At 40.0% G+C, this 15,647-nt stretch overlaps 1 protein-coding gene across 6 annotated transcripts in view; it reads right to left on the reverse strand.

The window, feature by feature from the left end:
- The window catches only part of SYT1 (synaptotagmin 1), a 1,004,279-nt gene that overhangs the window by 529,062 nt on the left and 459,570 nt on the right, over window positions 1-15,647 (reverse strand). For all 6 annotated transcript variants that reach the window (XM_063927398.1, XM_063927392.1, XM_063927393.1 and 3 more), the window contains one exon: window positions 7,378-7,439. The gene's annotated coding sequence lies outside the window, so the exon portion shown is untranslated. The remainder of the gene's footprint in view (window positions 1-7,377; window positions 7,440-15,647) is intronic.

Below are 15,647 nucleotides of genomic sequence, written 5' to 3' on the forward strand. Positions count from 1 at the left end.
GATACACTCCCAGAGGGCGGCGGCCTAGCGTGTGCAATGCTGCTAAAAGCAGCTAGCGAGCGAACAACTCGGAATGAGAGCCTATGTTTGATAGCTTAACTCTGATGGAGATTCTGAAGTATTGCATAAATTAGAATAAGTAAGAAACTTCTAAAGATATTAAGACAATGCACATTCATTAAACAATGAAAGAAGGAACCTTAAGGAAATGTATTTATTTAGTATCCAAGTAATGAGTAACCCACCAAAAGTGCAGTCAGCGCAGCTGTGCTGGGTCTTAGCTGCTGAGAGGACTCATTTCTAGACATGATTTTATTAATTATTCATACTCTGTCGGTTGTCAGGGCTAAGTGAATTAACAGTAGTGTGTTTTCCACATAATAGAGTTTGTGAGTGATTCAGCACTTGCCATGCAAGGACTGCAACTAATGTCAATGGGGGTAATTTGCTAAGAGAGAACTGTATAAATATATACCTAGGATCATGTTATGGTTTTTCCAGCAGATAATGTTTTATTTTTCTGATAATCTTCATATTATCTTCCTAGAATTCAAACTTTTAAATCTCTGGATAATCAAGACTATGGAAAATCTGTAGGATCATAAAACCAATTTAATTAATTTCACACATGAAAGGAAGCAAAAATAGATTGATAAAAATCTATTCTACATTGGTGCCCCTGTTTTTTCTCTACCAATAATAGGAACCCTATCTGTGACTCTGGATACCCTAGGATATAGCATGTCTTCTTGCACTAACATTGATCTATTTATATGTGGTGTTTGTAAATTGACCTCTTTTCAACTATATTGCAATTTCACTGGCCACAATATTATTTCTGGGCTGTGTACTCAGAAAATTATAAAAACGTAATACATTGTGAAGAGCTGCACCAAACATCAGCGTTTCAGTACAGCTCTCGCTTATTGCTTACTGAGTTTCCAGGCATTTTACTTTTTCACTCATTTCATTGAGGTACCATGGTGTAAAAGTAGAGATGCGAAGGGTTCAGATTTACTTGGATTTACTCGCTTTTCAAAACGGCATCTTATTGGCTCTTGGATGCATGTGTTTTGGTCAGCCAAGAAAAATTCGGATAAATTTGAACTCTGGCGTTAAGAACCGAGTAAATCCGAAACCGCACATCTCTATGTAAAATTGCTGCTTGGCACAATTAAATATGTTTAAGTTGCTCATTTAATAAATGGAAAAACTTTTTTTGGGAATGACTAGAACTTTGCTTCATTGCACTAAAAATGCCTTGGTTGGTATAACTTACTCATTAGTTGGACTAATCCAAATGTAGCTTGTGCATATCTACTGAATAGCCAATCTAGTGTTCTGAGTTTGAAAAGTAAAAGAAAAAAAGACTCATGGCGATGATGTCTCTGAAGTCCCTGATAATGGTTTCCTTCATTTGTTTTATTTATCTCTAGGAATAGGTAGGAGAACAAAAGTAACAGTAAGTCAGAAAGAATGAAATATTTCTGTGTGACTACAGTTGTAACACTACAGAAAGCCCCCCAGGGTTTCCATTCACACTATAACTTATGGTTTGTAGAATTAGACAGTGATACTTTAAAACATGGAAGGTCTAATACTGGACAGGTTTATCCAGCACGGACTCCCCAAGGGGATGGGGCAGTGAATGAATATACACTCTTGTTGTATTTTACAGCTTAGATCATCACAAAATTGCATACTGTAGATGCCAAATGGGTGGGAATAAACAGCCACGGCAAATTACCACTGCTAATGATCCCTCAGGGGTTGTGCAATCTTCCCCAGCCCAGCCAGCACTATCTGCGATTTTTTTCTCATGTGGTAAAAACGGGCAGGAGGGGGGGAGGGGGGGTGCTGGGGAGGTGAATTGCATACACATACATTTTTTTCAATAAAGCCACGTTAATACAGCTTGAAAAGTAATTGGGAACATTTGAATTCCCCCTTAAGTGTGTACTGTATTGACAATGTTAGCATAATGTAATGGCATACAATATAGACATTTACTAAGCCTATTCAGTCTATTCATTTATGCGCCAAATAAAAACAAGTTTCAGTGGTTTGTGCAATCACTGATTGAGAATGCTGTCAATTATGTAAAGACAAGATCTTATGCCATGTATTTGTGTTTAAAAATTTTCATTCAAATTTTGCCATTTAATAAATGGGACATCTTTTTGTTTTTTTTAGAATTACTAGAACTTTGCTTTTTTGGGGAGGGGCGCCCAAGATGGCTGCCTCACCTTTTGTATGCTCCTGATCATCTCCATAAAACAGCTTAAATTCACCACAACTGACCTATGAATCATCATAAATATCCAAGGACTTACCTTTAACTTGTACTACTCTACGCGGGCATCTCATCAAAACCAACGGATTGCATTCCTGCGCTGAGATACACACTGGATTGAATCCTGGACTGAATCCTCTGCAAACCTCCACTGAGAAATCCTTCAGTTTAGCAGCTGCTGCACTCTGCATTGGACATTGCCCAGATAAGGTACTGTGGATTACAACCTATCTTTGGCTACGTCTAGCCCCTCACTTAGACATCATCCACCTCTGTTCTCTGAGCAACTAATAACTGACTTATTGCATTAATCTACTAATATCAGTATATTCAGGCTCTGAATTGCTGAAGACTCACTGTTTCAACTCAGGATCCATTTCCCAGGACATGTTATCACTTCCCCCCACACACAAGAAACCTACTTCAAAGGCCTCTCACACTGAGACTTTTCACACCTACACAGTAGGAATTGGCTTCTAACACCTTCCCAAAAGTCTGCCTATGCTAGGATAATTGATTAAATCAGCAGCTATTTTATTTATCACTTGCTTCAAATATACCCAATAGGTTATAGCAATAACTTTGTTCATAAACCCATTAGAATTTTGGATCAAATACCGATTGGGGGAAAACAAAACACAAAAAGGAAGAAAAAAAAAACAAAAACAAAAAAACACTGCTTTCTCTCCCTCTCTCATCATCATATGCAGCTCAAACTCATAGTAATCTGTCATTGATGACCAAATGTATACATATTGCTCCAGCTTCATTCTTTCACTCCGCCCACCACGTTCTGCAGTTCCTATCACACCATCACAGGCTTCTATTCTCCAATCCCTTGGCATTTTAAAAAGAAAACACAGGCGCATTCGTGGGAAGCGAGCAGGCAGGAAACTTATTTCCCCCGGTAACCATCTACGTCCTTTGCCCACCTGCTCACCCCCATACACAAAGAACAATCAAATAGAAGTAATACCCAAAAGACGGCCCTATGTTTGGAAGGACAGAACTGTCAACTCTCGCTTTGTGACCCCCATACCCAGAGCTCCTGCACTTAACATAAAGAAAACTGAAGGCCCTCTGGTATGCCCAATCAGGTCAGTCCTTTGTAATGCCAGATCTATAAGAAACAAGACTGCAACAATTGCTGACCTTATTGAATCTGCAGATCTAGCCTGTATTACAGAGACCTGGCTAGACGAAAATGCAGCACCTATATTGGAGGCTGCGGTACCAACAAACTACTCTGTCATCCACAACCCAAGACTGGACCGCAGGGGTGGCGGGGTGGCTATCTGCTTCAAAAAAGAACTTAAACTTAGGGTCCACCCTATTGAAATTACTCGCTCATTTGAGTGCATTGCTGCCCAGAGTTCGACAGGATTAGGTTTCAGAGTACTTCTCATCTACCGGCCACCTGGAGATGGAAAGATATTTCTACAAGAAATTGCAGACACTGTTGCTGGCCTGGTTCTGGAACATCAAAGATGGCTCATCCTCGGGGATTTCAATGCATGGGTGGATGATGAGCTCTCACGCCTTGGCCAAGACCTCCTGTGCACAATGAATGGTCTGGGCTTCACACAGATAATTCCCTCTGCCACACATAAAAGTGGTCACACTCTTGATCTTGTCTTTCAGATTGGATTAGAAGTCACTGACCTAAAAATAAACCCAGTCATCTGGTCAGACCACTACTCCCTCTGGTTCTCAGTTGCAACCCCTCAAATAAGATCTCTGCCCGTGGAGTTGTCCAGGTACCGTCCAAGGAGGGGTATGACTCCCCAGGCTCTTGCAGCAAATATGGATCTCTCTGCTATACTGGGTGCCTGTGAAGATCCCTGTTCCCTAGTCCGTTATTATAATAGGGATGTTAAGGCTGCAATTGATATTATCGCCCCGGTGCGTATAAGACCTCGTAAACCACATCGTCAAGCTCCATGGTACGACAACAGTGTTAGTGAGCTCAAGAAAAGGGGGCGTAGACTGGAAAGACGATGGAGGAAGACTAACCTAGTGGATGACAAAATAAAACTAATAAAGCATAACGAAGAATATCAATCGACAATCACTCGCAAGAAATCACAGTTCCTGTCAAATGAGATCACAGCAGCAAACAATAGGCCAGCTCAACTTTTCCGCACAGTGGAGATGCTTTGCAAGCCAGCATGCCTGCAGACTGATGAGACCCTTTCCCAAGCAAGATGCAACGAGTTTGCAAACTTCTTTGCAGATAAAATATCCACCATCCGGGCTGGAATATCCACAGTGCCATCAAAGGAGAGCCAAACTACAAAGCCTGCCAATATAAGCTACCTGCCTTCATGGACCAGCTTTGACCCAGTGGATGTAAAGGACACTGCTGAAATTGCTCGGATTTTGCGTCCCACCACCTGTGGCCTGGACCCAGCCTCAACCAAGCTTCTAATAGGTTGTACGGATATAATCGGTCCTGTCTTTGCAAAAATTGTTCAATGCTCTTTGCAGACAGGCATTTTTCCTGGACCCCTAAAGGAAGCAATTGTTAGACCACTTCTTAAAAAACCTAATTTAGATCCCGACTGCATGTCCAACTACAGACCGGTATCAAACCTTCCTTTCCTAGGAAAGGTTATTGAGAAAGTGGTTGCAAATCAACTGGAAACTCACCTGACAACCCATGATATTTATGATCCATTTCAATCAGGATTCAGGAGAAGACATGGCACTGAAACAGCCCTGGTGTGTGTGTTAAATGATCTTCTGATGGCAAAAGACAGAGGTGACTGTTCAATATTAATCCTTCTGGATCTCTCGGCAGCATTTGATACCGTGGACCACGGGCTTCTGATTGAGCGACTGATACACTTCTGTGGTCTGGATGGCACAGTCCTAAACTGGTTCAAATCATTTCTCACAGGCAGGTCACAGAGAGTATCATCTGGATTATACTCATCACCACCAGTGCCATTGCCATGTGGTGTCCCACAAGGTTCTATACTATCCCCCATGCTTTTTGCAGTATACATGCTCCCATTGGGCGAAATAATCAGGCGCCATGGCCTGGTCTACCACTGCTATGCAGATGATACACAACTGTACTTGTCCTTTGCTCCGGGCACTGATAACCCAGTAGCAACCCTGAATGGCTGTCTAGCTGAACTACAGGAGTGGATGAGCGCCAGTTGGCTGCGACTGAACCCGGATAAAACAGAGGTCCTTATAATACGACCGCAACATCAAAGGACAAGACTGCAGCATAGCCAACCAACTGGACTTACACTCGGGGATTCAGAATTACAGACCAGTGATCATGTGCGGAATCTTGGCGTTGTCCTGGATGATGGCTTGACACTTAAACATCAGATATCAGCCACAATCAAATCCTCATTCTTTCACCTGAGGAACATAGCCAGAATCAAGCACCTAATTCCCTCAGATGATATGCCAAAAGTCATACATGCATTTGTATCATCTCGATTAGACTACTGTAATGCCCTCTACCTTGGTCTACCAGCAAAAGAATTGCAACGCTTACAGCTGGTGCAAAACACAGCTGCCAGGCTGTTAACCAACCAGCCCCGTTCCAGCCACATAACACCCATCCTCTACTCCCTTCACTGGCTGCCTGTAAGATGGCGAATCCTCTTCAAGATTGGCTTACTGAGTTTCAAAGCATTACATGACCAAGGCCCAAGGTACCTGAAACAGCTTCTGATCCCATACTGCCCCACTCGATTACTGCGATCTGTAGATGAAGGACTTTTAGCAGTACCTAGAATCTACCGTAATTCATCTGGGGGTCGAGCTTTTAGTCATGCGGCTCCGACTCTATGGAACTCACTTCCCAGCACAGTGCGAGAGGCCCCAACTATAGAATCCTTCAAAAGTAGACTCAAGACTTTCCTGTTTACTCAAGCATTTCCATAGTGTCTCTTTTAGTATCTTCATGCTTCTGTATTTTATGAAAAATGTACTTCATTATTTTTCTGTACTATATTATGCTGTGTATCTGTTAAGCGCCTTGAGTCCTATTGGAGAAAGAGCGCTATATAAATAAAATTATTATTATTATTATTATTATTATTAATAAATCTAAAAATACATTAACCGTTTATGTCTTACAATAAATGTGCTCTTTCTAATTACAATTACTAATAACCAGTTATTATGAATAGCTAAAATGCTGTAGTTGCAAAACATATTCACATATGACATACCTACTGTATAAGTAATTAAAAACATAATATTCTGCGGGCACAGATGGCAAGCATACAAATACCATCTGTCATGAGTAACTGCTTCAAGCCATCAATATTTTGCTGTGCTGTAATATGTAACAATATGGACATAACATAAAATGGCCTTACAAATTATGTGCAACATTAAAAAAGCATGACAGAAACAAATGATTAAATATTACATTTAGGAAAGCTATCTCATTAACTAGACAATAAAATATCCTAATGAGAAACAAATACTCTGGCCAACATTCAAGTTAGCACCTAGACAAGCCATGTTGCAATGTAACCAGCAAAAATGCTAATGTTTTTTGTTTGTTTTGTTTTTGCATAAAAGAAAAATATTGCATCCATTTACACAGAAATAATTGCCAATTTCACACTGCAATTTAGAGTTGACCTGGACATGCCACCTTTATAAATATGTGTTTTAATTTTAAATTTGCCTCCCTTGCAGTGGATCATGTCTTTGCGGAACTGCACATTTACACCTTCTAGCTAGATTTGCTACTAACTATAAATGAGTGTTTGTGACAATAAAAACATAGGTTGAATATGAATGATTGACTCTTAGCTAATCAGCAATAAACTATTCGGCCTGAAATAAAATTATGCTTGAGTTATACAAATGCACTGCAATATAACGAGGGCAGGCACCAGATAAAGCAGACCAAGCGACTATGTAATAGGATTACAATCCATTATAAAGGCTATAAATAGTCAAACATCAGGAGGCATTCTGGCCACAAACAATAATTTCCAACAAGCAAGAACTGCTGTTTAATAGTATATAATAAAATATGTGTATAACAGGTCAAATGAAACAAAGTAAGCATCCTGTACATTCATTATTTTCTACTGTACCTTTTACAAAGATTCTGTTGGATTTGTTTTGTCTTTTTCTTGTCCTTCCAAGTCACTGCTCCCTGCAAAATCAAAATAAAATGTATGTTATATAAAAGGATACATGTAAAAATACATAAACTTAAAATGAAAAACTATAAGCATCTAGAAGCACAATTATTTCTAATGCACTGCATCTTTTGTAAAATAATACAATATTTGCTGTAGCTAACTACATTAATAGCCTTTATGCTGAACAGGTAGTCATTTCCATAAAGAGTTTCAAATATTCTTTAATTTTTACACATATATCTCTCATATTAGTAGATTAAGTAAATAACTAAATATTTCCAGGGTTCTAAGCACAGATGTTGCTGTAAATTAATGTCACCATATCCACTACAAAATTAATAAGACCTAATGTGATTTATAGTGTACAACTAAGTGGTGATTCCCTGATACCGATCCAATCCACCAATCACTGATCTGATTTGCTGATTGGTGGAATATAATAATTAGTGATTGCTCGGGGGATTGGCAAAACCTTCAGCATGTTGATTTTTGCCAATCCCCCAACCCAGGAATCAGCAGAATGGGGAATTGCCCCAATTAATGGTGGATGTATGGATCTCACAATGCTACTATAGATTTTTAAAATTTGTATTTTGGAAGATCATGGGCCAGATGTAATCAAGTCCGAGTTGGCTGGAGGTGCTGGTTCCCTGCTGAACTCGGACGTTGTTTTAAAGTGACAATCATTTACAAGGCATGGCTTTGCATTGTATCCGCACCTCCGGCCAACTCGGACATCATTACATCTGGCCCCATATCTGAATTTATTTCTAAAACTTCACTGAATTGGTTTGCACTGGACAACATATTAAATGCAGTCATCTAATTGTAATCTAGATATACAGTCATATATAAGTGCTAGAGACTATGTAGATAGGTGTATGAACTATACCTATTATCTTTTCTCAGGTTCGACTACAGTGTGGTGCAGTAATTTACAAGCCATTTATTTGTTTATCTGCTCTCTCTCACTGCGAATGCATTATGGAAGTTTATTTAAAATGTTTAATATGGAGATCTGCAGAAATCAGAAGATCACTGAGTATAATCAGATTACAATTATATTGTATAATAATAGGAAAATATTGAGTAATAAAATTACCCTATAAGAGAGCGCTCATAAATATGTATTAAACAAATATATAAACTAGATCAAAAATATGACACATGAAAAAACATAACACAGATAAAATTATTGCAAGTATTGTATTGAAAGTCTGATCCTCTTATTCTCCGCTGTAAATTATGAGCAAGCTTCAATTCCTTATTGTAGCCAGTTAGTTATAAGCAACGGATCCTCAATTAAGCAGACAGTCAAATATGATATAGAATATCCACCTGCGGTTGGCTACTACCTCCCACTAATAAGTGGTTGTCTCCCTAGTTAGTAATAGCCGGTTAGTTATAAGCAACAGATCCTTAATTAACCAGACAGTCTGAGGTATGCAGTCCCTTTTAACTCAAGAAAATCAGGCTGGCTGTTGGTGAGTATCTGTTAGCACACAGTACGTAAGGTGAGCAGCGGGAGGGAGGCCGCGGCTCGTTCACTCTGATTCATCCTTGTGGCTAGTGCACTTTTGTCTGTCTCCGAGCTGGGATCCAGCAATCATGTAGGGGAGCACAGCGGGAATTCGAGGATATCACTGTGCTACCCTACATGATTGCCGGATCCCAGCTCAGAGACAGACAAAAGTGCACTAGCTGCAAGGACAGATCAATGTGCACGAGCCGCTGCTCACCTTACATACTGTGTGCTAACCGATACTCACCAACAGCCAACCTGATCTCCTTGAGTTAAAAGGGACTGCATACCTAACCGGCTATTACTAACTGGTGAGACAACCAATTATTAGCAGGAGGTAGTAGCCAACCACAGGCGGACATTCTATATCATATTTGACTGTCTGGTTAATTAAGGATCCGTTGATTGTAACTAACCAGCTACAATAAGAAATTGGAGCTTGCTATTAATATACAGTGGAGAAAAAGAGGATCAGCCTTTCAATACGATACTTGCAATATTTTTATCTGTGTTATGTTTATTCGTGTGTCATATTTTTTTATCTATTTTATCTATTTGTTTAATACATTTTTATGAGCGCTCTCTTATAGGGTAATTTTATTACTCAATATTTTCCAATGTGTATGTGATTTGCTGTCAACATTTGGGAGCTGCTTTTCAATCACTGCTAATGTGGAGATACTTTAAATTATGAAAACTTTTATCTCTTTTGCGCCCGAATATTGTGGTTTTATATTTGTATAATTATAATGTTCACTAAGGGAGACAGGTACCAAGCAGTGATAAAAGTGGAGAAGTAAGCCAGTGGCGAAGTCGTCCAAGACAACCAATCAGCTGTTCTGTATACTTTTATAGTATGCAAATGATAAATGTTACGTCAATGCTGATTGGTTGTCATGGGCAACTTCTCCATTGGCTCACTTCTCCACTTTTATTACTGCTTAGTACATCTCTTAATCTGTAAACTAGCAGCAAACATAGTAAAATTGTTTTATATTATATAACTTAAATTCTTACAGAAATCGAACCCGGTATGTGGTCAAGTAATGAGTTTATGCTTTGTGTGCAGGGTACTAGTAGCTGAAACATTTTTGACAGGGAAACATAACTATTCTCAGATATGTGAATGTGCTCCAACTGGAAGACTATGCATTTCATACTTAGCCCAAACCATAAGCTGATCTTTAAGAACATAAACTAGACACACAGTATATAATATGATAGCAAAATACCAGAGATATCTCAGTTACTATTTTTTTTTATATTAGGAAGCATATATTTCCAAATGTATTGCTATATGAACATTCAAAGTATTTCTTTAACTTGTTATTGGCATTTGATTTTTGGCCTGTCTGTTCATTTCTGCATGTAATGATGGCATGATTGTCTAATTGTGAGAAAACCACTCCAATTTATTTCTTCTTCCCACTGTTTGTCTGCTGTTCCTTTAGAGATAAGGCGTTTTAACTAGCCTCAATAGCCCCTGAGCGCTGAAGAAGGAAAAGACACTCAGCATGAATTGGTAAAACGAACACGTATCTTAAGGGTTATCATTTAAAGAGCTTAGATTTTGGGACTGCATTTTCTCTTTTATACTGCTGCACTTGCGCTCCGGGCAATATACTTTTTTATTTTTTATTTGTGTGACAGCATAGCCTTTGGTCTTTGCTTACTTGAGGTATTGCTTTATATATCTGGAGTCTTGGAAAGATCTGAACGTAAAACAAAGTAGTAAACATACAGTATTGTAGATTTGATGATAGAATCCATTGACACTGTCCAGTTTTTAAAACCCTGAAATTGATGCTTTTGTCATTCTTTACATGAGTTTGTAACAGAGTAAATTATATCCATTGATGCATTCATTGTTATCATATAATTGTGACTTTTTTAACTTTAGTTTTGTGTTTATGTCTTCAGTTCCTTTGCAAATGTATATTAATCATATTAATTAATTAAATCATATAGCCAATAAGATCAAGTGAAGTTATACCTATCATACTCAGTGGGATCTGTATGCAAAATGCTAAATAATTTTTTGTCAAATTACTAGTAAGTAATTTAATAATTTCTTTATCCATTTTATCAAGACTAAGACTAATAATCTGTGTTCACACAGAGGAAACTAAACATTGTTCATGAGTTTACATTTCTAGAGAAAATGATTGTTACTGCTCTCTAGCAAGATGCATAACTTCCTTCCTGGCATTACATTATGTAACTGCAGTATTGGCCAACTTATTTTCTACATAGAATATATATAGTCTGTTACTGCACTACAGTGGTCACTCTGTTGATAGGTATTATAAATGTAGGAATCTCTATTTTGTTTTATACAGTATACTGTATACAGAAAATGGATCAATTTGATCTAATTATTAGTAATAGTATATAATTGCAATACATAATGTTGATTAAAAAGTAGCATAATCACTATCAATTGATACCATTCATAATACTAAGCAGTGATCTCTTCTGGACTTGACACCAATCAAATTATCTAGCTTTTTCTTTTACCTGACGACTCACACAGAGAGCTGCTACCAATAGTACCTGACACCACACACTGAGCAGTACTACATACCTACTGTACCTGCCACTACTCACACTGAGCGCTGCTTCTTATCTGACACAACTCACACTGATCACTGCTTCTTACCTGACAACCCTCACACTGAGCACTGCTTCTAACCTGACAACACTCACACTGAGCACTGTTTTATCTTGGCCCTGACACCACTCACACTGAGCACTGCTTCCTACCTGACACCACTTACACTGAGCACTGCTTCTTACATGACAGCACTCACACTGAGCACTGTTTTATCTTGTCCCTATACCACTCACACTAAGCACTGCTCCCTACCTGACACTACTCACACTGAGCACTGCTTTTTACCTGACAACCCTCACACTGAGCGCTGTTTCTTACTTGACACCACTCACACTGAGCACTGTTTCTTACCTGACAACAATCACACTGAGCACTGCTTCTTACCTGACAACAATCACACTGCACACTGCTTCTTACCTGACAACCCTCACAATGAGCACTGCTCCTTACCTGACAATGCTCACATTGAGCCCTGCTTCTTACCTGACAACACTCACACTGAGCACTGCTTACCTGACAACCCTCACACTGAGCACTGCTTTTTACCTGACAACCCTCACAGTGAGCTCTGCTTCTTACCTGACAACACTCACACTGAGCCCTGCTTCCTACCTGACAACCCTCACACTGAGCACTGCTTCTTACCTGACAACCCTCACACTGAGCACTGCTTCTTACCTGACAACCTTCACACTGAGCACTGCTTCTTACCTGACAACTTTCACACTGAGCATTGCTTCTTACCTGACAACCTTCCCACTGAGCACTGCTTCTTACCTGACAACCTTCACACTGAGCACTGCTTCTTACCTGACAACTTTCACACTGAGCATTGCTTCTTACCTGACAACCTTCCCACTGAGCACTGCTTCTTACCTGACAACCTTCACACTGAGCACTGCTTCATACCTGACACCACTCATACTGAGAACCGCTTTCCCTTGTACCTGCCACCACTCACACTGAGCACTTATCACTCCCTTCAGCTGTCACTATTCAAATGAGCACTGTTTTCTTTTGCATCTGACACCATTCAAACTAGAGATGAGCGGGTTCGGTTTCTTTGAATCCGAACCCGCACGAACTTCACTTTTTTTTTCACGGGTCCGAGCGACTCGGATCTTCCCGCCTTGCTCGGTTAACCCGAGCGCGCCCGAACGTCATCATGACGCTGTCGGATTCTCGCGAGACTCGGATTCTATATAAGGAGCCGCGCGTCGCCGCCATTTTCACACGTGCATTGAGATTGATAGGGAGAGGACGTGGCTGGCGTCCTCTCCATTAGAATAGATTAGAAGAGAGAGAGAGAGAGAGAGATTGTGCAGACAGAGTTTACCACAGTGACCAGTGCAGTTGTTGTTAAGTTAACTTTTATTTAATATATCCGTTCTCTGCTATATCCGTTCTCTGCCTGAAAAAAACGATACACAGCAGTCACACAGTGTGACTCAGTCTGTGTGCACTCAGCGCAGCCCAGTGTGCTGCACATCAATGTATAAAAGCTTATAATAATTGTGGGGGAGACTGGGGAGCACTGCAGGTTGTTATAGCAGGAGCCAGGAGTACATAATATTATATTAATTTAAAATTAAACAGTGCACACTTTTGCTGCAGGAGTGCCACTGCCAGTGTGACTAGTGGTGACCAGTGCCTGACCACCAGTATAGTAGTATATTGTTGTATACTATCTCTTTATCAACCAGTCTATATTAGCAGCAGACACAGTACAGTGCGGTAGTTCACGGCTGTGGCTACCTCTGTGTCGGCAGTCGGCACTCGGCAGGCAGTCCGTCCATCCATAATTGTATAATTATATACCACCTAACCGTGGTATTTTTTTTTCTTTCTTTATACCGTCGTCATAGTCATACTAGTTGTTACGAGTATACTACTATCTCTTTATCAACCAGTGTACAGTGCGGTAGTTCACGGCTGTGGCTACCTCTGTGTCGGCAGTCGGCAGGCAGTCCGTCCATCCATAATTGTATTATAATATATACCACCTAACCGTGGTTTTTTTTTCATTCTTTATACCGTCATAGTCAGTCATACTAGTTGTTACGAGTATACTACTATCTCTTTATCAACCAGTGTACAGTGCGGTAGTTCACGGCTGTGGCTACCTCTGTGTCGGCACTCGGCAGGCAGTCCGTCCATCCATAATTGTATTATAATATATACCACCTAACCGTGGTTTTTTTTTTCATTCTTTATACCGTCATAGTGTCATACTAGTTGTTACGAGTATACTACTATCTCTTTATCAACCAGTGTACAGTGCGGTAGTTCACGGCTGTGGCTACCTCTGTGTCGGCAGTCGGCAGGCAGTCCGTCCATCCATAATTGTATTATAATATATACCACCTAACCGTGGTTTTTTTTTCATTCTTTATACCGTCATAGTGTCATACTAGTTGTTACGAGTATACTACTATCTCTTTATCAACCAGTGTACAGTGCGGTAGTTCACGGCTGTGGCTACCTCTGTGTCGGCAGTCGGCAGGCAGTCCGTCCATCCATAATTGTATTATAATATATACCACCTAACCGTGGTTTTTTTTTCATTCTTTATACCGTCATAGTCAGTCATACTAGTTGTTACGAGTATACTACTATCTCTTTATCAACCAGTGTACAGTGCGGTAGTTCACGGCTGTGGCTACCTCTGTGTCGGAACTCGGCAGGCAGTCCGTCCATCCATAATTGTATTACAATATATACCACCTAACCGTGGTTTTTTTTTCATTCTTTATACCGTCATAGTCAGTCATACTAGTTGTTACGAGTATACTACTATCTCTTTATCAACCAGTGTACAGTGCGGTAGTTCACGGCTGTGGCTACCTCTGTGTCGGAACTCGGCAGGCAGTCCGTCCATCCATAATTGTATTACAATATATACCACCTAACCGTGTTTTTTTTTCCATTCTTTATACCGTCATAGTCAGTCATACTAGTTGTTACGAGTATACTACTATCTCTTTATCAACCAGTGTACAGTGCGGTAGTTCACGGCTGTGGCTACCTCTGTGTCGGAACTCGGCAGGCAGTCCGTCCATCCATAATTGTATTATTATAATATATACCACCTAACCGTGGTTTTTTTTTCATTCTTTATACCGTCATAGTGTCATACTAGTTGTTACGAGTATACTACTATCTCTTTATCAACCAGTGTACAGTGCGGTAGTTCACGGCTGTGGCTACCTCTGTGTCGGCAGTCGGCAGGCAGTCCGTCCATCCATAATTGTATTATAATATATACCACCTAACCGTGGTTTTTTTTTTCATTCTTTATACCGTCATAGTCAGTCATACTAGTTGTTACGAGTATACTACTATCTCTTTATCAACCAGTGTACAGTGCGGTAGTTCACGGCTGTGGCTACCTCTGTGTCGGAACTCGGCAGGCAGTCCGTCCATCCATAATTGTATTACAATATATACCACCTAACCGTGGTTTTTTTTTCATTCTTTATACCGTCATAGTCAGTCATACTAGTTGTTACGAGTATACTACTATCTCTTTATCAACCAGTGTACAGTGCGGTAGTTCACGGCTGTGGCTACCTCTGTGTCGGAACTCGGCAGGCAGTCCGTCCATCCATAATTGTATTATTATAATATATACCACCTAACCGTGGTTTTTTTTTCATTCTTTATACCGTCATAGTGTCATACTAGTTGTTACGAGTATACTACTATCTCTTTATCAACCAGTGTACAGTGCGGTAGTTCACGGCTGTGGCTACCTCTGTGTCGGCAGTCGGCAGGCAGTCCGTCCATCCATAATTGTATTATAATATATACCACCTAACCGTGGTTTTTTTTTCATTCTTTATACCGTCATAGTCAGTCATACTAGTTGTTACGAGTATACTACTATCTCTTTATCAACCAGTGTACAGTGCGGTAGTTCACGGCTGTGGCTACCTCTGTGTCGGAACTCGGCAGGCAGTCCGTCCATCCATAATTGTATTACAATATATACCACCTAACCGTGGTTTTTTTTTCATTCTTTATACCGTCATAGTCAGTCATACTAGTTGTTACGAGTATACTACTATCTCTTTATCAACCAGT

The sequence above is a fragment of the Pseudophryne corroboree genome, chromosome 6 (assembly GCF_028390025.1).
Source record: "Pseudophryne corroboree isolate aPseCor3 chromosome 6, aPseCor3.hap2, whole genome shotgun sequence".
Lineage (NCBI taxonomy): Eukaryota > Metazoa > Chordata > Amphibia > Anura > Myobatrachidae > Pseudophryne > Pseudophryne corroboree.